General features: G+C 47.5%; 1 protein-coding gene across 1 annotated transcript in view; it reads right to left on the reverse strand.

Moving 5' to 3' along the window:
• Window positions 1–25,330, reverse strand: part of LOC126252425 (uncharacterized) — a 127,959-nt gene that overhangs the window by 45,301 nt on the left and 57,328 nt on the right. The gene's annotated exons all lie outside the window — the stretch shown is intronic.

Genomic DNA, 25,330 nt, shown 5'->3' on the forward strand with positions numbered 1-25,330 from the left:
TTGCAGAATGCCATGAAATCCTTGCGAGGCTAGGGGAAAGCAGTAGGGTAAATCTGCCCTGGGTCCCAAGTCACTCAGGTGTTAATGGTAACGAATAAGCGGATAGGCTGGACAGGGCAGGGGCAATTACTATTTATAGGACAGGGACCTATCCCAAACATTACTAATACGAAGGTAAAATCTTAACTCCACAGCTCGGTCAGAGGACAGTAAGTATAAAATTGGATTGAAACCAACATATAAAAACATGGGAAGTTAATGATGTCGAAATCATCTTTAATGGGAAATTGTGTGAACCTAGACTTGAACAGGAGTCTGGTCAACGGGGCTCAGTTCGAAGCGGGACTTGTCACTGAAGACCACTCCAGTCAATGATATTCCAGGCTCAATGATATTTCAGGCCGAAGACGTTTCTAGACACGCCCTGGACAGTGGTGGAACATGAACCTGACTGTCGCTCGCCATGCCACCTGACAACAGGGAATGATGTTCTGGAGTGCCATTTCTTTACACAGCAGGACCTCTTTGGTTGTCATCGGCGGCACCCTGACATTACAGTGGTACGTAGATGGTACTCGGTGTCCCATTTTGTTGCCTTCCGTGGCAAGTTGGTTGGTTGGTTGTTTTGGGGAAGGAGACCAGACAGCGAGGTCATCGGTCTCATCGGATTAGGGAAGGAAGTCGGCCGTGCCCTTTGAAAGGAACCATCCCGGCATTTGCCTGGAGCGATTTAGGGAAATCACGGAAAACCTAAATCAGGATGGCCGGACGCGGGATTGAACCGTCGTCCTCCGTGGCAAGTCATCCTGGTCTTACATTTCAGCGAGAGTTTCTACTGCCAGTTTTCGTGTTTGCCAAACTCTAGCGTGGTCAGCAAGGTCGTCGGATCTCTCCCCAATTTAGAATGTTTGGAGAATTATGGTCAGGGCCCTCCAACTGTTTCAGGATTTTGACTATCTAACGCTCCATTGAGACAGTTAGACACAATTTGGCACCATATCTCTCAGGAGGACGTCCAACAACGCTATCAATCAGTGCCAAGCCGGATAACTCCTTGCATTGAGGACAGATGTAGGCCAACGCGTTATTGACTTGCTAAATTTGTCAAGCTCTCTCTCCTGAATAAATTTTCCAATTTTTATGAAATTGAAACCATTTGTCTGTCTGTACATGTACATCACATGAACCGATTTCCGCCCAATTCGGATAAACCCTTAGCTGTGCGGTTTTTTTATTATATTGTATATGGGTTAAAATTTGTAATTGAAGTAACTATGGCTAACACAAAAGGGACCTAATAAGGGACTCTAATACTTTTTTAAGGTTACTAGCTGGCTTTACTAGAATGACAAAGAGAGATATCGCAGAATAAATATACACTCCTGGAAATTGAAATAAGAACACCGTGAATTCATTGTCCCAGGAAGGGGAAACTTTATTGACACATTCCTGGGGTCAGATACATCACATGATCACACTGACAGAACCACAGGCACAGAGACACAGGCAACAGAGCATGCACAATGTCGGCACTAGTACAGTGTATATCCACCTTTCGCAGCAATGCAGGCTGCTATTCTCCCATGGAGACGATCGTAGAGATGCTGGATGTAGTCCTGTGGAACGGCTTGCCATGCCATTTCCACCTGGCGCCTCAGTTGGACCAGCGTTCGTGCCGGACGTGCAGACCGCGTGAGACGACGCTTCATCCAGTCCCAAACATGCTCAATGGGAGACAGATCCGGAGATCTTGCTGGCCAGGGTAGTTGACTTACACCTTCTAGAGCACGTTGGGTGGCACGGGATACATGCGGACGTGCATTGTCCTGTTGGAACAGCAAGTTCCCTTGCCGGTCTAGGAATGGTAGAACGATGGGTTCGATGACGGTTTGGATGTACCGTGCACTATTCAGTGTCCCCTCGACGATCACCAGTGGTGTACGGCCAGTGTAGGAGATCGCTCCCCACACCATGATGCCGGGTGTTGGCCCTGTGTGCCTCGGTCGTATGCAGTCCTGATTGTGGCGCTCACCTGCACGGCGCCAAACACGCATACGACCATCATTGGCACCAAGGCAGAAGCGACTCTCCTCGCTGAAGACGACACGTCTCCATTCGTCCCTCCATTCACGCCTGTCGCGACACCACTGGAGGCGGGCTGCACGATGTTGGGGCGCGAGCGGAAGACGGCCTAACGGTGTGCGGGACCGTAGCCCAGCTTCATGGAGACGGTTGCGAATGGTCCTCGCCGATACCCCAGGAGCAACAGTGTCCCTAATTTGCTGGGAAGTGGCGGTGCGGTCCCCTACGGCACTGCGTAGGATCCTACGGTCTTGGCGTGCATCCGTGCGTCGCTGCGGTCCGGTCCCAGGTCGACGGGCACGTGCACCTTCCGCCGACCACTGGCTACAACATCGATGTACTGTGGAGACCTCACGCCCCACGTGTTGAGCAATTCGGCGGTACGTCCACCCGGCCTCCCGCATGCCCACTATACGCCCTCGCTCAAAGTCTGTCAACTGCACATACGGTTCACGTCCACGCTGTCGCGGCATACTACCAGTGTTAAAGACTGCGATGGAGTTCCGTATGCCACGGCAAACTGGCTGACACTGACGGCGGCGGTGCACAAATGCTGCGCAGCTAGCGCCATTCGACGGCCAACACCGCGGTTCCTGGTGTGTCCGCTGTGCCGTGCGTGTGATCATTGCTTGTACAGCCCTCTCGCAGTGTCCGGAGCAAGTATGGTGGGTCTGACACACCGGTGTCAATGTGTTCTTTTTTCCATTTCCAGGAGTGTAGTTTCGGTACGGGCAGCAGAGGGCTAAGACCTATGTTGTTTCGTCTTCATCATTGAATTAGATCGAATCAAAATTCCGGCCCCAGGTAGAGCTCACACAACTTGGCCACTGAACAGAAACACAGTCTGAAGTCCTGTGTGATTCTATCCCGATTTTCCAAAGGGGCGGTGGTGGGAACCTCAGCTGACTGTCGCCCGCCCACCTGAACACTTCGAGTGCTCTCGTTGCTGTCTCTTTCCACTCAGTGTGGTAGCCTCGTATGTGCAGAAAAAGTTCTTCATATTCAGGCACACTTGATTAAATGCAGTGACTAAAGGCATCTATGGCTGGACCACTTAAATTAAGCAGTGAGGAGCAAGATAATGTGTGACGTTCTCGATCAGAGTTGCTTCGCGCGTCGCTTTGTAAAAGAGTTTCCAAAGAGGAAATTAAATTCTGATGTTCCCAAGCCACAGAAAATCTCACCTCACGATCTTTTTTAGATTCTTGAAGCTGCGTAGCTCTCAGTCTTTTAGTCATTCTAGTGTACTGAGAAAGACTCGATTGTTTTCTGGGCATTTTTATTTGTAAACAAAACTGAATCAAAATGTAATAAACAGGCACCCTAACAACGACGCAAACTCAACAAATTCGTTTTCCTTAGACAAGAAATCAAATATGAATAAAACCTGTAGCAAAAAGCAAAGCAATTTCGTTAAGTTTTCAATACACGTATCGAAACCAGTAAATTCATAATCACAGACGAGTAAATTCAATGTTTTTTTTTTCTGTATTCGTAAAGATGCGATTGCCGTCCTTAATTCTGTCACTGACGTAAACAACCGAAAATACCTTTGTCAGTGAGGTAAAAGAACGGACACCACCATCTACTTGTTCTTTGGTGCACTACCTACCTAACAGCACCATCTATTTGTTCTTTTGTGTATTATGCCACGATGATCGGGTTACTACTATGTTGGCCAGGCCCCTACAACTTTAAATTAAAACATCGTTTTTTCCTCATTCGATTTTCGTGATACAGACTATATGTTTCCCCAAGCTATGTTCAAGAAACCTGGGAAAATTCGCCTAGTATTTTTGAAGATAAGCGTGTCCGACAAATAGAGAGACAGAGCTCTTAGAAGCATTCTTATTGTATTCTGTTACACACCCTACACCAAACACAATCAATTTTTGGCAAATATTTTCAGCGTACAGCCACAATGGTTTTACAGTCTTATTATTAATATAGACATAGACATCATAATGCGTGGCAGAAGATGCAAGCTAGAAATCGAAAATATCATCAAAAACAGTGCTTGACAGCGCTGTAGGAACCAGTAGATATTCTAATCACTCAATAAAGAAAAAAAGATTGAGAGTGATAACGTAGCTACATGTACTTCAGCACTCTGGGAAAGACATGGAAGATCACAAAGAAAATTTTATATTTAGGTAATACTACCTGTTATCCGTGACCGTGTTCAAATACTGTATCATTAGTTTTGTTATGATAACTAATGGTGAATAAGTAAGCCACTGCACATGCAATAACATCAGCTGCCCTCAGATGTTTGCCTGTTCGGGTAAGCATAGCTTGCGATGTGTATCCTTCTCACCCCCTCCAACGCTGTCCCAATGCATGATGCGTCAGCATGCACACCGTCACTGCTAAGCAGCGTGCACGGAGTGGCATGTGCAGCAGCGCGCATCTATGCATCACGCTATTGACGTGGCGATACATTATGCAGCGTGCACTTTATGCTACAAATAGAGTGGAAGCACGGATTAAAAGTATTGAAGATTTTATAAGTATTGTATTCATTACTTTTCATTACTTTGAATCGTATGAGGTAGCCCATATCAACCAGTAAAAGCATTTTCACATGTGACAAACAAAAGTCAGAAAGTAAACAGCGTTCTTAAAAAGTCAATATTTTTACCTAATTTGCGTAAAATTCTTCAAATCAGTACGTATCTTGTACTACACACTTTCTGCGGTAGCCTGTGTTCTTCCTCAGGGTTCAAATTTCATCCCTATGTTCAGTAGGTGTTCTTCCTCAGGGTTCAAATTTCATCCCTATGTTCAGTAGGTTAGTCGCGAAAACGTAACAGACAGAGTTAGTTTCGCATTTGTCATATTAGTATGGATAAAACTTTCAGTTACGATATCTTTTTTCTGTGATGCAATTTTGATGAAATAAAACCATACGGTGCCTCAAACTATGCTCTAGTTACCTGCAAAATCCTCATCAAAATTTGTCAAGTAGTTTTGGAGAATGTTCCGACAGACGACCAGCCAGACACGACAGCTTTACAGAATTATTATTAGTACAGGTGTAGATTAATGAACAGGTTGTCAGGACAGCTGAGAGACAATTTCCATGTTACAGATATTCTTTATTTTACATTTTCACTGTTATGGTAAGCAATATTGACCGCTAAGCTACATTTGTTTACATCTTCTTGTTTTTTTATGAAATTTCCATGTGCTAACACATAGTTGAACTTTTTTGCTTAGGCTGATCTATTGTTTACGCAGATGTTTATTTTTCGGTGCTCTAGTGAGAAACTAATGAATGTGAACGTCTGTAATTGTCGAATTAATATTGGCCATATTGACATAAGCTATTAATAAGATCGTTTTCAGTACCACTAGTAGTAGCTTACAGGAGTTATGCGTTTGTGTGCAGGCTTCAGCTGCCGACCTGCCCCTCCCCCTCCCCCTACCGCACAGTGGCCGTTCTCAACAGAGGCAGCCGGACGCTGTGGTCGAGCGGTTCTATGCGTTTCAGTCCCGAACTGCGATGCTGCTAGGGTCGCAGGTTCGAATCCTGCCTCGGGCATGGATGTGTGTGATGTCCTTAGGTTAGTTAGGTTTAAGTAGTTCTAAGTTTAGGGGACTGATGACCTCAGATGTTAAGTCCCATAGTGCTCAGAGCCATTTGAACCATCTGAACCTCAACAGAGCGTCCTCACCCCCACTGCCGTCCCATCCCCGACAGCACAGTCTGAGCAGCTACGAGCCAAGTTACTATGCGCACACTCTACCACCCCATACTATCTTTCATTCTGCAGGGTGTCCCAAACCTTCAGGATCAAGATTGTGGAGACATTAGATGCTCCTAAACAGGCTACTCGGAGATACGGAATTAAATAGTCAGAAACGATTTTTTTTCCTTGCTGCTGCCAGTATGTACTTTATGTCCTCTCGGCCACCATCATTTATTTTACGGCTGAAATAAAGATGTCTTGAGTGAGCAAAGTGTCCCAGGGAAGTGTTCACGAACTATTGATGTTTCATAACAAACGACAACTTGTAATGCTGACTTTAGAGACGCTGTCTAATGTCTGTCCAGTGAATTTGCAAAAGAGACACACTGTGGACTCGCATAATTTCACCTTATAGGGTTCAAGAGACTCGCCGAAGAAGAAGCGAAATTGTACTGCACAATATGGTTTGAAAGGCTTTTTATACAGAGATTTTTGAAGTTATATGAGCTATCCCTTTCGACACGGGATCTCAAAATACCTTAGTACCGACATGTAATATGTATTCTAACTAACATAAACGAATTAAAATATTAACTCGGCAACATTAGTCAATTTTCAGAGAAGTCGTTTAGATCAAATCAGATGATAGATTCAAATTTCTTACGATAATTTCAGTTATTTGATTATGTAGAACTACTTAATTTTTATTTTATTCTATACTGGAAAATTTTGTGTTGTAATGTTACATGTACATACATCCATAAAACAACCCGATTCAGTCATTATCATACAATCTTATTTCCAAACCGTGAGATCCAGCACTCTGTGAGGGCGCTCTTTGCTACTGTTAAGTACTGAACGAACATTAAAGTGAAGTTTAGTGTAAAATAAATGTACACTAAGTAAAATTTTAACAAAGTATCATGTAGCACATACAGCAAATCATACAAGCGTACAATGACCTAATAAAAAGGTCAGCAAAAGAATCAAGCGAACTGTAATTCATGTCGCTATCATTCTGTCTGTGTGATTTAATTATTCGATTGGCAACATCGCCATCAATAACGTTTATTTTCTGAAGTCGTCAGTCTTACTGGCAATTTTCTTTCACTGTTGTGAATGGCCAAGCCTCTAGATATTATGCAGTGTATAAAACATTTTCAGCCTCCTTGCCGTGTCAAATTAGAATAAACTCGAGCTTTCGACAATAACTTCCAACGTCTTCGTCAAAAGCAATTGGCTGTCATAAATGCCTTCTGTGCCTTGTCCACCATTCCATTCTCCCAATATACGGAGGGCCAGCGGTCTTGCCGCAGTGGTAACACCGGTTCCCGTCAGATCACCGAAGTTAAGCGCTGTCGGACTGGGCTAGCAATGCTGGCAAGCGAGATACTCTCAGCCCTTGTGACGCAAATTGAGGAGCTACTTGACTGAGAAGTAGCGGCTCCGCTCTCGTAAACTGACGTAGACCAGGAGAGTGGTGTACTGACCACATCCAGTGATGCCTGTGGACTGAGAATGACACGGTGGCCGGTCAGTACTGTTGGGCTTTCATGGCCTATTCCGGCGGAGTTTAGTTTTAATATAAAGAGGCGTTAGGGAACGCACATATATTTAGATCTTCTGCCTAACGGCGTACAAATTATAATCGCATAGTTTCTCTAAAGTTAAGATAATATGTCGAGCAAGCTGTTAAGGAAACCAAGTAGAAAGTTGGAAATGGAATTAAAGTTTAGGGAGAACAAATAAAAAATTTTAGGTTTGCAGACGACATTGTAATTGCGCCAAGTAACGTAAAGGATTTGGAGGAGAAGTTGAACGGAATGGGTAGTATGTTGAATGAAGGTTACAAAGATGAACATCAGCAAAAGTAAAACAAGGCTAATGGCAGGCTGCTGAATGATATCAGGCTTGCTGAGGGAATTTGATTAGGAAATAACGCGCTAAAAGTATTTGACGAGTTTCGTTATTTGAGCAGCAAAATAAATAATGGTGGCCGAAATAAGGAGGACATAAAGTGCATACTGGCAGTAGCAAGAAAAACATTTCTGAGAAGGGGAAATCTGTTAAAACAGAATATAAATTTAAATATTAGAAAGTATTTTCTGAAGGTACTTGTCTGGAGCGTAGACTTGTATGGAAGTTCTTTGTGTAGGATAAGCAGGTCATACAAGACGAGAATCGAGGCTTTTGAAATGTATTCGCGCAGAGCAATGCTGAAGATTATATGTGGTAATCGAATAGCTTATGTGGAGGTATTGAGCTAAACTGAGCAAAAAAGAAATTTGTAAGACAATTTGACTAAAAGAAAATATCGGTTGACAGAGCACACCCTTATGTATCAAGGACGGTCAATATGGTAATGGAAGGATGTGTGGGGATGTAAATTGTAGAGGGGCACCAGTGCTAAAGTAAGCAGATTGAAATGGGTGTAGGATGCAGTAGTTCCGCAGAGATGAGGCTTGCGTGGAAAGCTGCATCAAAGTAGTCTTCAGGCTCAAGACTACAGCAACAACAACAGCAAACCACTACACTCGTGAACCTTCAGAAAATACTTCCACATATTTAAATTCACACTGTGATGACAAAAGTCAGGGGATGCCTTCTAATATCGTGTCGGACCTCAATTTGCCCGGCGTCGTGCATTAACTGGCATGGACTCAACAACTCGTTGGCAGCTCTCTGCATAAATATTGATCCACGCCCTCTCTATAGTCGTCCTTAGTTGTGAAAGCGTTGCCGCTGCAGGAGTTTGCGCACGAACTGACCTCTCCATTATATCCTATAAAAGTTCGATAGGATTCATGTCACGCGGTATGGGTGACCAAACCATGCGCTCGAATTTCCCAGAATGTTCTTCAAACCACTTGCAAACAATTGTGGCCCTGTGACATGGCGCATTTTCATCAATAAAAATTCCATCGTAGATGGCTGCAAATGGTCTCCAAGTAGCCGAACATAATCATTTCCCGTCAATGACCGTCTCAGGTCAGCCATAGGGCCCAGTCCATTCCAAGTAAACACAGCCCACACCACTATGGAGCGACCACCAGCTTGCACAGTGCCTTGTTAACAACCTGGGTCCATGGCGTCGTGAGGTCTGCACCACACTCGAACCCTACCATCAGTTCTTACCACCTGAAATCGGGACCCATCTGACCAGGCCACAATTTTCAAGTCGTTTAGGGTCCAAACGATATGGTTCTGAGCCCAGAGAGGCGCTGCAGGCGATATGTTGTTAGCAAAGTCACCCTCGTCGGTCGTCTGCTGCCATAACCGATTAATGCCAAATTTCGCCGCACTGTTCTACCGGGTACATTCGTCGTGCGTAGCACATTGATTTCTGCAGTTATTTCCCGCAGTGTTGTTTGTCTCTTAGCACTGACAACTCTATTCAAACGCCGCTGCTCTCGGTCGTTAAGTGAAGACCGTCGGCCACTGAGTTGTCCATGGTGAGAGTTAATGTCTGAAAGTATGCATTCTTGGGACATTCTTGACAGTGAGAATCTCGGAATGTTGAATTCCCCAACTATTTCCGAACTGGAATGTCCCAAGCGCCTGAATCCAACAACCATTCAGAGTTCATCGTCTGTTAATTGCCGTCGTGCTGCCATAATCACGTGGGAAATCTTTTCACATGAATCACCGGAGCAGAAATAACAGCTCTACCAATACACTGCCCTTTGCTACTCTTTTATACCTTGTGGACGCGATACTACCGCTCTCTGTATGTGTAATAGGTAACTGATGCACGAATATTTCGTTTTCAATTTCACAAGTATTGTCACAACTATTAAAAATTCTTAAGTGCGCATTTTCAGGACTATTAGTATGAGGAATCTGTATGCGGCTAGGAGAAATTATTTTTTACTTTTAAAAATGTGTTGTATTAACAAGTTTTTTATTTAAATAATTATTTTCTGTTTTTAGTTTCGTGTGTGAAATTTTTCAATCAGTTTCAAACGTTTTAGCAAATTCCAGATTTACCGGGTGATCAAAAAGTCAGTATAAATTTGAAAACTGAATCAATCACGGAATAATGTAGATAGAGAGGTACAAATTGACACACATGCTAGGAATGACATGGGATTTTATTAGAACCGAAAAAATACAAACGTTCAAAAATGTCCGACAGATGGCGCTTCATCTGATCAGAATAGCAATAATTGGCACAAAGTAAGACAAAGCAAAGATGATGTTCTTTACAGGAAATGCTCAATAAGACCACCATCATTCCTCAACAATAGCTGTAGTCGAGGAATAATGTTGTGAACAGCACTGTAAAGCATGTCCGGAGTTATGGTGAGGCATTGGCGTCGATTTTGTCTTTCAGCATCCCTAGAGATGTCGGTCGATCACGATACACTTGCGACTTCAGGTAACCCCAAAGCCAATAATCGCACGGACTGAGGTCTGGGGACCTGGGAGGCCAAACATGACGAAAGTGGCGGCTGAGCACACGATCATCACCAAACGACACGCGCAAGAGATCTTTCACGCGTCTAGCAATACTTTTTTTTTTTTTTTTTTTTTTTGCATGTATGGTTCTCGGGCGAGACGTCGGATGTTATAGTGAAAACTCCAGAATATTTCGTCAGCACAACTGGCCGACATCTTCAGGTGCGACGAACACACTGCTAAGGCAGCTTTTTTTTTTTTTTTTTTTTTTTTTCTTTATTGTGATTTCATTCCCCTGCCCCAGACGGGCAGGGGAGGGCTGTCAGCAGCACAATCCGCCGCTCTTCAGCCGAGTGATATGACAATTAAAACAAGAGTAAAATAATACATACATAAGGAGGTAAAAAGGGGGAACATAAAACAGAGTAAGGGGAGAAAATGGAGGTAAAAATACACTGATATGTAGACGTTCATTGGGGACAGTTAAAAAAGTCACCAGAAAGTTAAAAAAAAACACAATTGGTGATTCTTAAAACACATGGAAGTCACTAGATGCACAGGCACAGGTTAAAAGTCGGCCACAGTATTAAAAACACTCCGAAACAACACACTTAAAACCCACTCGGAGCACACACGACGAAGAATAAAACTACCAGGTGGGACCTGCCGAGGGAAAGGGCAGAGAGGATGGAAAAGGAGGGGAGAGCATGGGGCAGCTGGGGAAGCGGCGGGAGGAAGGGAGGAGGGGAACCGTGGGTTCACGAAGAGGCAGGAGACACATGGGGCGGGAGAGGAAAAGGGAAGACAGGGCAGGAGGGAGCGCAGAGACACCGAAAGAAGGCACAAGAGATGGAGGGGGAGGGGAAATCCGCTCAGAAGGAGGGAGGGGGAGGAGAGGGAGCCCTGAGGAGGAGGCAGGAAGAGGGGGTTAGAGTTGGTAGGAAGGGTAGATGTCAGGGCGAAGCTCATCATCCTGGAGCGGTAGACGGTGGAAGTTGTGGTGGGAAAGGAGATGGAGGGTGTGGAGATGGAGAGAGGGAGGGACACAACGGTAAAGGCGCGGCAACTGGTCGGGAGTGGAGAGGAAGGGAGACACCAGGGGGTGGGGGGGATCAAGGCGACGGACAACATAGAGTGTGCGGATGTGTTCAAGGAAAAGGAGAAGGTGGGGGAAGGGGATGAGGTCATAGAGGATGCGCGTGGGGGACGGAAGGCGGATGCGGAAGGCGAGGCGGAGTGCATGGCGTTCGAGGATTTGGAGGGCGTTATAGAACCGGGGAGGGGCGGAAATCCAAGCGATGCTGGCATAACAAAGGATGGGGCGGATCATGGATTTGTAGGTGTGGAGGATGGTAGAAGGATGCAGACCCCATGTCCGGCCGGACAGGAGTTTCAGGAGGCGGAGGCGGTTGTGAGCTTTGTTTTGGATGGTAAGGAGATGGGGAGTCCAGGTGAGGTGGCGGTCGAGGGTGAGGCCAAGGTATTTGAGGGTAGGAGTGAGGTGGATAGGACGGCCATAAATGGTGAGGTAGAAATCATGGAGGCGGAAGGAACGGGTGGTGCGGCCTATGATGATCGCCTGGGTCTTGGAGGGATTAACACGGAGGAACCACTGGTTGCACCAAGCGCTGAATTGGTCAAGGTGGGTTTGGAGAGTACGTTGGGACCGTTGAAGGGTAGGATAAAGGGCTAGGAAGGCGGTGTCATCAGCGAACTGGAGAAGATGAACAGGAGGGGGAGGTTTGGGCATATCAGCAGTGTACAGGAGATAGAGGAGAGGGGAAAGGACAGAACCTTGGGGCATGCCGGCAGAGGGGTAGAAAGTACGGGAGTTGGAATTGTGGATAGTCACATAGGAGGGACGATGGGAGAGGAAGGAAGCAACGAGACGGACGAAGTTGATGGGGAGAGCATAGGTCTGGAGTTTGAAAAGGAGCCCGGGATGCCAGACACGGTCATAGGCGTTCTGGAGGTCAAGGGAAACAAAGATAGCAGAGCGACGGGAGTTAAGTTGGAGGGAAAGAAGATGGGTAAGGTTAAGGAGCTGGTCGTCAGCAGAGAAGGAAGGCCGGAAGCCACATTGGGTAAGAGGAAGGAGGCGGTGCTGGTTAAGGTGGCAGTGGATACGGCGAGAGAGGATGGCCTCAAAGACCTTACTGAACACGGAGGTGAGGCAGATGGGACGATAGGAAGAGGTAGCAGAGGTGGGTTTGTTAGGCTTAGGGAACAGCAGGACACGGGAAGTCTTCCACAGGTCAGGGTAAAATCCAGTGGAGAGGAGGACATTGTACAGGGTAGCAAGGACATACAGGAAGGATGGAGGGGATTCCTTGAGGTGACGGTAGGTGACGCCATCATGACCAGGGGCGGTGTTGCGTTTGGAGCGGAGGACGAGTGTGATGTCTTGCATGGTGATGGGAGTGTTGATGTCGGAGGGGGGTAGCCGATCCAAGTACTGGAAGCTAGGGGCGAGCGGGGGGACCGAGGTGTCAGTGCGGTCAAGGACAGTGGGGAAGAGGGAGTAATCAAAATGGGGATCGTCAGGAATGGAGAAGACCTCGGATAGGTGGGAAGCAAAATGGTTAGCCTTACTGAGGTTGTCAGGAAAAGGGCGATCGTCATGGAGGATGGGGTAATGCGGGGTGGGATGGCTACCAGTAAGGCGGTGGAAGGCTGACCAGTACTTGGAGGAGTTGACAGGGAGGGTGGAGTTGAGGCGTGTGCATGTCTGACGCCAGTCCCGGCGTTTCTTTGCTGTAAGGAGGTTCCGGATATGTCGCTGTAATTGCCGGTGGCGGGTGAGAGTATCCCGGTCACGAGTGCGGAGGAAGGAGCGGTAGAGCCTGCGGGATTCACGCAGAAGAAGGACGGCCTGCGGAGGAAGCGTAGGGCGGTGAGGGTGGATGAGTTTGGTAGGGACATGAGCCTCCACAGCGTCAGTGATGGTCTTCTGGAGGAAGGAAGAGGCATGGGTGATGTCATCAGGGTGGTGGAAAGTGAGGGGGTGGCTGTCGACCTGTAAGGCAATGGATTCCCGGTAGGCATCCCAATTGGCACGGTGGTAGTCATGGACAGACTTTGGAGGGGCAGGGGGGCGGGTGGCTGCAGTGGCAGGACGGGTAGAGGAGATGGAGAGAAGGACAGGGAGATGGTCACTACCGACGGGATCGAGGACATCAACGGCAATGCGACCAAGGAGGATGGGGGAAGCGAGGATAACATCGGGGGTGGAGTTACTTTCAGGACGGGTGTGCTGTGGGAGAGGAACAAGGTCACCATGGAGGGTGGCAAGGAACTGATGCCACCGCCGAAGGGTGGCAGGGTCACGGCTGTGGATGTTGAGATCAGCGGCGATCACATAGGTGGAGAAGGTACGGTCAACATGGGAAATGAAGCCAAAGGGGAGAGGAGCTGCGGGGCGAATATAGATAGTGGCACAGGTGACGGTGAGGGAGGGAAAAAAGAGGCTGAGGAGAAGGTGTTCGGTTGGGTCATTGAGGAGGGGTTGTGGCCGGACAGGGAGATGCCGGAGGTGGCCGATAGCGACCCCGCCTCGAGCTAGGGGAAGGGGATTGTCAGTGCGGTGAAGGAGATAAGGGGAGATGCGGACCACATGGTGGGGTCGGAGGAAGGTTTCATTAAGGATGAAGGAGTCAACCTGGTGCTGGGAGAGGGTATGCATGAAGAGGTATTTGTTTGCAAGGAGGGAGCGAATGTTGAGGTAGAGGAGACGATACTGTTGACGAGCCATGAGAGTGGGTGCGGGAAGGGTGCGGGAAGGGGAGAGGGGCTTAAACGAGGGTGTCTAGACGGGTGAAGGTAAAGTGGGCCTGGTTGTGGGAGTATGTGGCGTAGGTGTTTAAGTGGAAAACAGAGCGGGCAGCGAGGGAAATCTGCTGGAGTGTGTGGGGGCGCTGGAAGGGGTGGATGTTCTGCAGGACGACGGTGAGGAACCGGATGATGTCTTCTGCCGTAGGGGGAGGGCGGAGGGAATTGTTAGGGTGGATAGGTGGGTCAATGGGGCGAAGGGGGACAGTGAGTTCAGGGTTGGTGGGAGGGGGCTTGGCTTTGCATTTGGAGGAATAGGTGGGGTGAGGTTCATTGCAGGTGTTGCAGGATGGGGGGGAGGCGAGGTTGGGACACTGTTTGAGGAAGTGGGAGGCTTTACAATGGGGGCAGGTGGGTGGGTTCTTGCAGTTCTGGGTGAGGTGGTCATTGTACAGAAGACAACGCTGGCAGCGGTAAGATTGAGGAGGGGAACGGGACGGGTCAACAGGGTGGCGGCGGTTGAAAATCAGGGCTCCCTGCGTGAGGAGGTGGTCGATGGAGGAGGCGGACTCTGTAAAGATACGCATGAGGAAAGTAGGGCCAGAGGAGTTGTAAATACGGCGGGCAGAGCGGATTTCCAGGGAGGGGTGGGCATTCAGTTCCGCCAACACCTCAGCCTCCGTGACCACAGGGCTGAGTTTTGTGATGACGGCAGTGAGGGTCGGCGGACGACGAGGCGGTTGGGGTTGGCGAGGAGAGGAGGATGTAAGGAATGGGGTGAGGGATGCGTGGGGCCCAAAGGTGATGCGGGGAAGGCGCCGGAGGAGATCAGTATGGAAGGATGGAGAGGGAGACTTGATGAGAACAGAGTCTCTGCGAGGGATAAGTTGGGTGATGGGTGCACTGGGGATGTACTTCCGGATTTCAAGGGTGAGGGTGCGGGCATCCAGGAATTTCGGATCAGGGTTTGCTAGGACAAAGGTATACAGGGAGGGGGCTGGAGGAGGGAGGTGGGGTGGTATCCATAGTGGGGTCAGTGGGAGGTGGGGGAGGCGGGGCGGGCAGTGGCCTTTTGGAGGAAGGAGTAGAGGAGAGGTCGCCACTGGGCCGTTTGGAAGATTTTTTGGCGGGTGTTGCCTGGGAGGAGGGATGAGGGACTGGATGGATGGGGAGGTGGTGGGAGGCAGGGCCCTCCTGTGAGGCAGGAGCACCGGATGAGAGGGTAGGGCGCTCTGTGGCGGCGACTGTGGCGCGGCGGGCGGAGACTCCGGTAGGGGAAGCAGCGGTAGTCGCAGGGGGTAGAGGGGGGAAGTCGTCTCGGCGGGCGACAGGAGTGGGAGGGGGTTGGGAGCAGGGGCAGAGGCAGTAGCGGGAGAAGTAGCAGGGGCAGTAACAGGGGTAGGAGCAGGAGTGACGTACAGGTGGGGATACATCGATGGAGAGGAGATAGATGGGGAGGAGACTGTGAGTAGGGGAGGTGCATGAGACGGGTGAATCCCAGAGGAAGCACTCCATGACGTTACAGTGGGGGCAGGTGAAGGAGAGGTGTAGATGATGGTGGTAGTTGGGGCGTCCATGATCGCAGGCGGCAGCGAACACCGAGAGACGGCGGCAGAAGAAGCGGCGAGCACCAAGAGACGGCGGCAGAAGAAGCGGCGAGCACCAAGAGACGGCGACAGCGGCGGCGGCGGCGGCGGCAGAAGAGGAAGCGGCGAGCACCGACAGACGGCGACCAAGCGGCGGCGGCGGCGGCGGCGGCGGCGGCGGCGGCAAGCACCGGCGAACAGACGGCGGCGGCGGCGAGCACCGACAGACGGCGACCAAGCGGCGGCGGCGGCGGCGTGCAGACGGGCAACAACGCGACAAGCACGAGTGGGGTTCTTCCACGTCGAAGGTACACCCTGAGAGTAGCCCAGGCAGTGCGAGTCCTCGATGAGGAAGTGAGGGAATCCAACCCTCGAATGCTAAGGCAGCACCAGGGCCCCCTATTTATGCCAGTTTTAGGCAGGAAGTGCGCATGCGTGGAGGCGCCAAATTCGATGGCCAATAGCGACGATATCAACTGATAGCTGGAAGGACAGTAACGCCACCTACAGGATGAAGGACCAAATACTTCGGCGCACGCGCGGAGGCTGCCGCCGCTGCTCTGCACTGCCATCGGCAGCCCCAGCGACCTCCGTCGGAAGCCGCAAGGGCGGAGGCTGCCGCTGTTACTCTGCGCTGCCATCGGCCGCCCCAGCGACCTCTGTCGGAAGCCGCAAGCAAAACTGCGCGTCCACGTAGGCGCGTTGATTATCCTACCGTTGTCAACAGAATATTTATGTTGCTGGCGAATTGTCGTCCGTCTTATGACCAATAGTATTCCTCTCTGCTCGAAGCGACTTCAATATGGCCAGTGCAGGATCCCATGCTGAACTAAGCTGAAAGCCCGTGTCTCTGTTTACAAGATTCGTCGAACTACGTATTTCCACTGCTTCCTTAATAACACTGTCCCAGGACGAACTCGTCGATGCGAGAATTTTTGTATGTTGATAATTCATAGAATGTCCTGTACTGAGACAATGCTCGGCCACTGCAGACTTTTCTGGTTGCTCCAGACGAGTGTAGCGTCGGTGTTCAGTGCATCTCTCTTCCACAGTGCGACAAGTTTGTCCGATGTACGACATGCCGCAGCTACAAAGAATCTCGTAAACACCGGGTCTTCTTAGGCCAAGGCTGTCCTTAGATGAGCCCAAGCGAGCTCTGAGTTTTGCTGGCGGACGAAAAACACATTTAACTTTATGCCTCTTCAATAGTCTATTCCTTGTAGCTGCGGCATGTCGTACATCGGACAAACTTGTCGCACTGTGGAAGAGAGATGCACTGAACACCGACGCTACACTCGTCTGGAGCAACCAGAAAAGTCTGCAGTGGCCGAGCATTGTCTCAGTACAGGACATTCTATGAATTATCAACATACAAAAATTCTCGCATCGACGAGTTCGTACTGGGACAGTGTTATTAAGAAAGCAGTGGAAATACGTAGCTCGACGAATCTTGTAAACAGAGACACGGGCTTTCAGCTTAGTTCAGCATGGGATCCTGCACTGGCCATATTGAAGTCGCTTCGAGCAGAGAGGAATACTATTGGTCATAAGACGGACGACAATTCGCCAGCAACATAAATATTCTGTTGACAACGGTAGGATAATCAAGGCGCCTACGTGGACGCGCAGTTTTGCTTGCGGCTTCCGACAGAGGTCGCTGGGGCGGCCGATGGTAGTGCAGAGTAACAGCGGCAGCCTCCGCCCTTGCGGCTTCCGACGGAGGTCGCTGGGGCTGCCGATGGCAGTGCAGAGCAGCGGCGGCAGCCTCCGCGCGTGCGCCGAAGTATTTGGCCCTTCATCCTGTAGGTGGCGTTACTGTCCTTCCAGCTATCAGTTGATATCGTCGCTATTGGCCATCGAATTTGGCGCCTCCACGCATGCGCACTTCCTGCCTAAAACTGACATAAATAGGGGGCCCTGGTGCTGCCTTAGCAGTGTGTTCGTCGCACCTGAAGATGTCGGCCAGTTGTGCTGACGAAATATTCTGGAGTTTTCACTATAACATCCGACGTCTCGCCCGAGAACCATACATGCAACATGTCCGTCGGGAAAGCCTCAAGCAACACCTTTTTTTTTTTTTTTTTTTGTTCTAATAAAACCCCATGTCATTCCAAGCATGTGTGCCAGTTTTTACCTCTCTTTCTACATTATTCTGTGGTTTATTAAGTTTTCAAATTTATACTGACTTTTTGACCACCCGGTTTTTCAGTTTCTCTTCATCTAACATCTAAATCTGCATCATGCTCCGCAAGCCACCTAATGGTGCGTGACGGAGGGTACTTCTTGTACCACTAACTGAGCCCTCCAGCCCTGCCCCACTCGCGAATAGCGCATGGGAAGAATGATTCTAGGTAAGCCACTGTAATGGCTCTAATTTCTCGAATTTTCTCCTCGTGGTCATTACGCGAGAGGTATGTGGGGGGAAGTAATATGTTATCCGCGTCTTCTCGAAAAGTGCTCTCTCGAAATTTCAATAGTAAATTTCTCGTGATGCACAACGCCTCTCTTGTAACGTCTGCCAATGGAGTTTGTTGAGCAACTCGCGCCGTCTAAACGATCTCGTAACGAAACGTGCCGCTCTTCGTTTGATCTTGTCTATCTCTTCTATCAGTCCTGCCTGGTAGGTATACCAAATAGATGAACAGTACTCAAGAATCGGTCGAACAAACGCCTTTTATCCTGTCCCTTCGTGGATGAGTTACATTTCCTTAAGATTTGGTTCAAATGGCTCTGAGCACTATGGGACTTAACATCTGAGGTCATCAGTCCCCTAGACTTAGAACTACTTAAACCTAACTAACCTAAGGACATCACACACAACCATGCCCGAGGCAGGATTCGAACCTGCGACCGTAGCAGCAGCGCGGTTCCGGACTGAAGCACCTAGAACCGCATGGCCACCACGGCCGGCTCCTTAAGATTTCTCCTATGGATCTGGGTCTGGCATCTGCTTTTCCCAATATTTATTTTATGTGATCATTCCACTTAAGGTCGTTCTGGATAGTTCCTCCTAGATATTTTACGGCAGATATTGTTTCTAGAGGTTTGTCATCAATAGTGTAGCTATACAGTAGTGGATTTCTTTTCCTATTTATGCGCAATATGTTACATAATTTTTAACATATAAACAATATGTTACATTTATTTGCGTTCAGGGTCAACTGCTAGAGCCTGCACCATTCATCAATTCTCTGCAGGTCCCGCAAATCGTTACTATCTCTTGGCGTTTCTACTTTGTTATAGACAACCGCATCATCTGCGAACACCCTTAGAGCATCCGACGCTTTCTGCTATATCATGTATATATACATATTATAAACATTAACGGTCCGCCGGCCGCTGTGGTCGAGTGGTTCTATGCGCTTCAGTCCGGAACCAGGCTGCTGCTACGATCGCAGATTCGAATCCTGCCTCGGGCATGGATGTGTGTGATGTCCTTAGGTTAGTTAGGTTTAAATAATTCTAAGTCTAGGGGACTGATGACCTCAGATCTTAAGTCCCATAGTGCTTAGAGCCATTTGAACCATTAACCGTCCTATCACATTTCCTTGGGGTATACCTGAAATTACCTTTATATCTGTCAATTTTGTTCCGTTAAGAGCGACGTGTCGAATTCTGACTTCAAGGAAGTCTTGAATCCAGTCGCAAATCTGCTCTGATATTGGATAAGCTCGTATTTTTTCGCTAAACGGCAATGCGGGACGGCCACTGTCTACGGCGCTATGGATCACATGGAGGAACAGAGGGAACCGAGTTCCGCAGAATCTCTGTTGATTTTTATAGAGGAGATTTTCCGTCACCAACAACGTCATAATTCTTGAGCATAAAACATATTCCATGATTCTATAACATTGACATCAACGATATAGGTCTATAATCGTGTGCCTGTCCTACGGCCTTTCTTAAACACGGGAATGACCTGCGCTTTTTTCCAGTCCCTTCGTTGCTCAAGCGATCTACGATGAATTACTGCTAGAAGGGGAGCAAATACTTTCGCATAACCTTTGTAGAATGTTATAGGTATCTAATCTGGTCGTGACTCCTTTCCGCTAAAAAGCGATTGTAGTTTTTCTGTCCCGAGATCGGTTATCTAAATATATGCCACTTGGATGTTCGTACGACAATTGAAAGGAAGGACCCTGTTACGATCTCATGCAATGAAACAATTTCTGAAGACCGAATTAAGTATTTGCGGCCTTCTCTAAGTTATCTGCCGTTTCGATGCCAGTACAATCAGTGAGTGCATAAACAGATGATTTTGACCGACTTACTGATTTTACATACGACCAAAACCTCTTAGGGTTTTTACTCAGGTCGGTTCGCAAAGTTTTACTTTAAAAGTCATTGAACGCTTCTCTCATTGCTCTCCTAACGCTCATTTTTGCTTCGTTCAGCTTTTGTTAGTCATATTGGGTTTTACTTCTCTTGAATCAGAGATGAAGTTCTCTTTATTTACGTAGCAGTTTCGTAACACGGCGATTAAACCATCATGGGCCTTTGCTGTCCCTTAAGACCTTACTCGGAACATATTTGTCTAGGTCATATTGCACGATCTTCCACATCTTCCTCCTCATCAACGAATATTTGATGCTGATTGCTTATATACTCTGAAATTTGTATCCTGTCACCCTTGATAAGCAAAAATATCTTCCTAACTGATGCCTTATGCCTTGTGACCACTAATACCTTCTTCTAAGTCAACTGACTCGACAAGTACAGGAGGTCTCAGCCGTTACCCGAGTTAGTTCTCTATCTGCTCAAAATAATTTTCTGACAAGACATCCAGAACAATGTCACACGAATCCCTGCCTCTGGCACCAGTTTTGACAGCATGACACTCCCAGTCTATACCTGGCAAGCTGAAGTGACCACGTATTACTACGGCATGACCAGGAAAATTATTGACAATATTCTGCTAGTTCTGTCTGAAGCCCTCTACCACTAGAGCTCCTGACCCAGACAGTCTATAAAAGCATCAGATTACCATTTTTGACCAATCTTTGATACTTCACCCAGATTAATTCACAATCGGAATCCGTGATAACCTTTCTAGATTTTATCGAATTCTTTACTGCAATAAATCCGTCGCCATCATCGGTGACTAACCTATCCTTACAATAAATATTCCAATCTGAACTTAGAATTTCGTTGTCATTAACGTCTGGTTTCAACCAACTTTTTGTCCCTAATACTATCTGTGCATTATAACCTTTCAGTAATCGACACTAATCCTGGGTCCTTTTCTTGGATGCTCCTGCAGTTTACTAAAATCATATTAACCTTTTCTGCCTGTGACGACGAACGTTCTCTGAGGACATTATGGCTGCTTTATAAGGCAAATCCTCTTTGATAGCAAGGGAGGGTTTCACTAACCTAAAAAACGCACGTCTACACTCCACGCGTACTCCGCTAGCCTAGTAGCCGCTTGCTGCGTGTATTTTATTCCTGACCTATTAAGGGGAACACTACAAATCTGTACCCGATAGCGGAGGTCGAGAAATTCGCATCCGATACTATCGCAGAGTCTTCACGCTGGTAAAAGCAGACAGCTTAGTTTTCACCCTGCGTGCGATGCTAGTTGCCTTCACCAATTCTGCCACCCGCCGGAATGGGACGAGGATGCTCTCAGAGCCCGGCGGCCGGCGTCATTCGTGCCGACGTGTGCCACTATATGAAGCCGGTTCCACCCAGTGCACTCGATAGCCGCCGCCATCTTCCATATCACGCACGAGACCCCTCGGCAAACATACCGAGTGTACACTAGCATTCTTTCCCGCCATGGCTGCTATTTCCCCAAAGGGCTCCATCACCCGCTTAACATTGGCGCTCCCAATAACAAACATACACACTCTCTGCCCTTGTCCGAGCTGGGCAGGAAAACCGGCCACTGGCCCAACCTGAAAGGCATCGCGTGCTGGCTCAGAGTTATCGCCAACACTGGATAGCACCTCGTACCGGTAGCTAAAGCGTAGGAAGCCAGCCGCGCGATCTGCTCCCTCTTTCGGATTCCGTCCAGTAAAACGCAAACACACCAATTCCTGCCACCCATTTTTGAGTGAGGACAGACCGGTCAGATGTTGCGTGTCAAAAGATGCAGCGACACCCGTGTTACCAGGGGATTCCAACGGCGCCAAAAGTGTCACAGGCCTCGTCCCAGCACCCCGATGTCGCCGCAACTTTGAACATTAGCCAGAAGCATGTCGACTGTAGCCAACGCTGCTTCCAGCTGTTTACGGACAGCAGCCAATTCTCCTGTGTCCGCTCATAACAAGCACAGTCCCTAAACATATCGTAGCGTGTAAAAATAGATACAGATCTCAAATGGCGCTATTGGGTTTGGAATGTACGCAAAATACAACGAGGAGAATAAAGAAACACTAAAAACTGCTCTCCAGATTTCTCACTATGCCCTGAGACGGCAAGCTAAGAAATAAATTCCTCTACTGGAGTGGATGTATCTACAGTTACCTGTTATTAGAAACTCTGCTTACCCGAAAGCTACTGCACGAGATAATTATGAAAAATAGAATACACTTATCTAAACTGCGTACCAGCACGAGATTCAAACTTAGTGGCGTTACGCGGCGGTCTGACGGCGGGAAAATTACACTAGGAAGCTGCTTACACAAGGACATGCACCAAGATTTACGCTAAAAAAAAATCTTGTCGTAATTTGCTAACCACTAGTCTACATAGTAAAATATAATGGTATGGCTCATTTCTTTGAAGAAGCAAACGAAAAAAAAAAAGAAACTAAACGAAGTGACTGCGTGTCAGACAACTGCTGCTCCGCTACAGCTGCTGGTGCGTCTGCTTGTTCGATGCCTGCCAGTACGCTCAGAGTTAACCAATATATTGCTGCCTATTACGTGTATACCGTATCGCGGAAAGACCGTGAAGATAAAATTTAGAGTGACTCGAGGTCACACGCAGGCGTATCAATAATCGTTCTTACCGCGAAACATTCGCGACTGCAACATGAAAGGGAGAAATAGCAGTGGGATACAAACTACCCTCCGCCTCACACCAGACAAGAAAGCGAATTAATATTTCATTATCATCCGCTTCTCAGCCATATTGAAAGTTTCATCGGGAAGGTAGTTTAAAATCAATTTGTACCAAACTTCAGGCAGGATGAAAAATAAAGTACTCTCCGCCACACACTAGACATAAAAGCGAGTTAATATCGCGTTGTCATCCGTTTCTGGGCCACGTCGAAAGTTTTAAGTCTCTACCTGACCGAGAAATTACTTTAAAATCAATTTGTATCAAACATAAGACGAGCAGAAAAACAAAGTACTCTCTGCCACACACCAGGAAAGAAAGCGAATTAATATTGCATTGTCACCTGCTTGTGAGCAATGTTGATAGTTTCAGATCTCTAGCTCATCTGGAAGTTCATTTGAAATCAACTGTATGGCCCCCGACGGCCGGCGGCTCTTTCCGTAGAAACGTGGAAACACTCGTTTAACTCTTGTATGGAAATATCTTCGTCTGCTACGGTTATCAAGTTCCAGGTTACCTGAAATGGTAACCGTAGCTCCCACATAAAAAGAACTGTGAGCGAGAAGCAACTGCCACAGAAAATAACTTATAGATATATTCATCTACGGACGGTTATTTCCATAGCTGGTGCGCCATCTGACAGTTATAACTGGATACTGTGTGGTTACACAGTATGTGCCACAAAAAATAACTTAATACTCATCTACTGACGGTTATTTCCATAGTCGCACGAATTCCTTATGGTCATTCTATGTAGTTAGATATCACGAAACCGAAGTACACACTTCGATAAACAGATGACACGCAGTCTGGCAGGTATTTCCATGAGCTGTAGTATACCTTAGAGATGGCCAGTGCCTCTGCTCTGCTCGTTTATCCGTGGTCGGGTCTCAAATCATGCGAAAGTTTAGTACGCACTTCGGTAAACAGAGGGCGCCACGCACTATTGGCGGTTATTTAGAAAACTGTTGGTATCAGACACTTAACCCGTGGTGTAGGGGTAGCGTCTTTCATTACTAAGCGAAACGTCCTCGTCCCATGTTCGAACCCTGCCACCGTTTACGTCTTGAATAAAAATCGTCAGTAATGGAGGCCGAAGGCTTCCGGCGTAAGAAGTTACCCCCATTCTGCCATCGGCTTTGTCAAAGAGGGCGGAGAGGCCTACAGAGATTCAGGGCACTCTCTCGCTCCCGCATGAGGATGCGGAAAACAATGGAAACCACTGCATTAAAGACACATAACGTGTATCCACAGAACATGTGACCTGTAACTGAAAGTGTGTCACAATGCTCTCTCCATTGGCAAAAGATTCCGGAATATTCCCCCAATCGGATCTTCGGTAGGGGACTGCCAAGGGGGAGGCGAAAAAAAAAGAAGTAAAATGGAAAGAAGACAATGATCTCTGGTCAGATGAGCATAGCAGCAGCAGAAAATGGTATAGCGGGAGTAGGATTCGTTATGAACAGGAAGGCAGGGCAGAGATTGAGTTACAGTGAACAGTTAGTGATAGCATTGTCCTCATCAGAATCGACAAAAAACCAACACCGAATATGGAATGCGGTTGTGGTGGGGCTTGGTAGTAGGAATATAGGCTTGGTAGTAGGAATGAGAGAGGAGAAAGACTAACTGAGTTCTGCAATAAATTTCAGCTAGTAATAGCGAATACTCTGTTCAAGAATATAAAGAGGAGCTATACTGGGAAAAGGCCGATAGATAATGGAAGATTTCAGTTAGACTACATCAGGGTCAGGCAGAGATTCCGAAATCAGATATTGGATTGCAAGGCGTATTCAGGAGCAGATATAGACTCAGACCACAGTTTAGTAGTGATGAGGAATAGGCTGAAGTTTACGAGACTAGACAGGAAGAAACAATCCGAAAAGAAATGGGATACAGAAGTACTAAGGAATGGTGGTGGCGGTGGTGGTGGTAAGTTCCTATGGGACCAAACTGCTGAGGTCATTGGTCTCTAGGCTTACACACTACTTAATCTACCTTACACTACGTTGTGCTAAGGACAATACACGTACCCATTCCGGAGGGAGGACTCGAACCTCCCACGGGAGAAGCCGTGCTAACCGTGGCAAGGCGCCTGACCGCGCGGCTATCCCGCGCTGCTGTAAGGAATGAAGAGATATGCTTGAAGTTCTCTAGGGCTAGGGATACAGTAGGCAGTTCAGTTAAAGAGGAATTGACATCTCTAAAAAGAGCAATCACAGAAAAGCATAGGTACGACAAACGTAATAGCGAAGAAATAATGGGTAGCAGAAGAAATACATAAGCTGATCGATGAAAGAAGGAAGTACAAAAATGTGCAGGGAAATTCAGGAATACAGAAATACAAGTCGCTTAGGAATAAGATAAACAGGAGCTGCAGGGAAGCTAAGGCGAAATGACTATATGAAAAACGAGAAAAAATCGAAAAAGAAATAATTGTCAGAAGGACTAACTCAGCATATAGGAATGTCAAATAAATCTTGCGTGAAATTAAAAGCAAGGGGGTAATATTAAGAGTGCAACGGAATTTGATTGTTAAATACAGAGGAGAGAGCGGGTAGATGGAAAGAGTACAGTGAAGGCTTCTTTCTGGGGGAAGACTTGTCTGATGTGGCAGGAGAGACAGAAGACCATATACAAACAACAAAAGAAGTTTTGCATCAGCTCGGTTCCGAGAGTTGCGGAACCTGTACAGAAAATTGGAATAGAGCTCAACATAAACATCATTTCCATCCTTTTTATTGTTCATGGAGCCACACATTGCATGTTGTGCCACCATACAGTGAGACCTTCCGAGGTGGT

This window comes from Schistocerca nitens, chromosome 4, assembly GCF_023898315.1.
Source record: "Schistocerca nitens isolate TAMUIC-IGC-003100 chromosome 4, iqSchNite1.1, whole genome shotgun sequence".
NCBI classification, from domain to species: Eukaryota; Metazoa; Arthropoda; class Insecta; order Orthoptera; family Acrididae; genus Schistocerca; species Schistocerca nitens.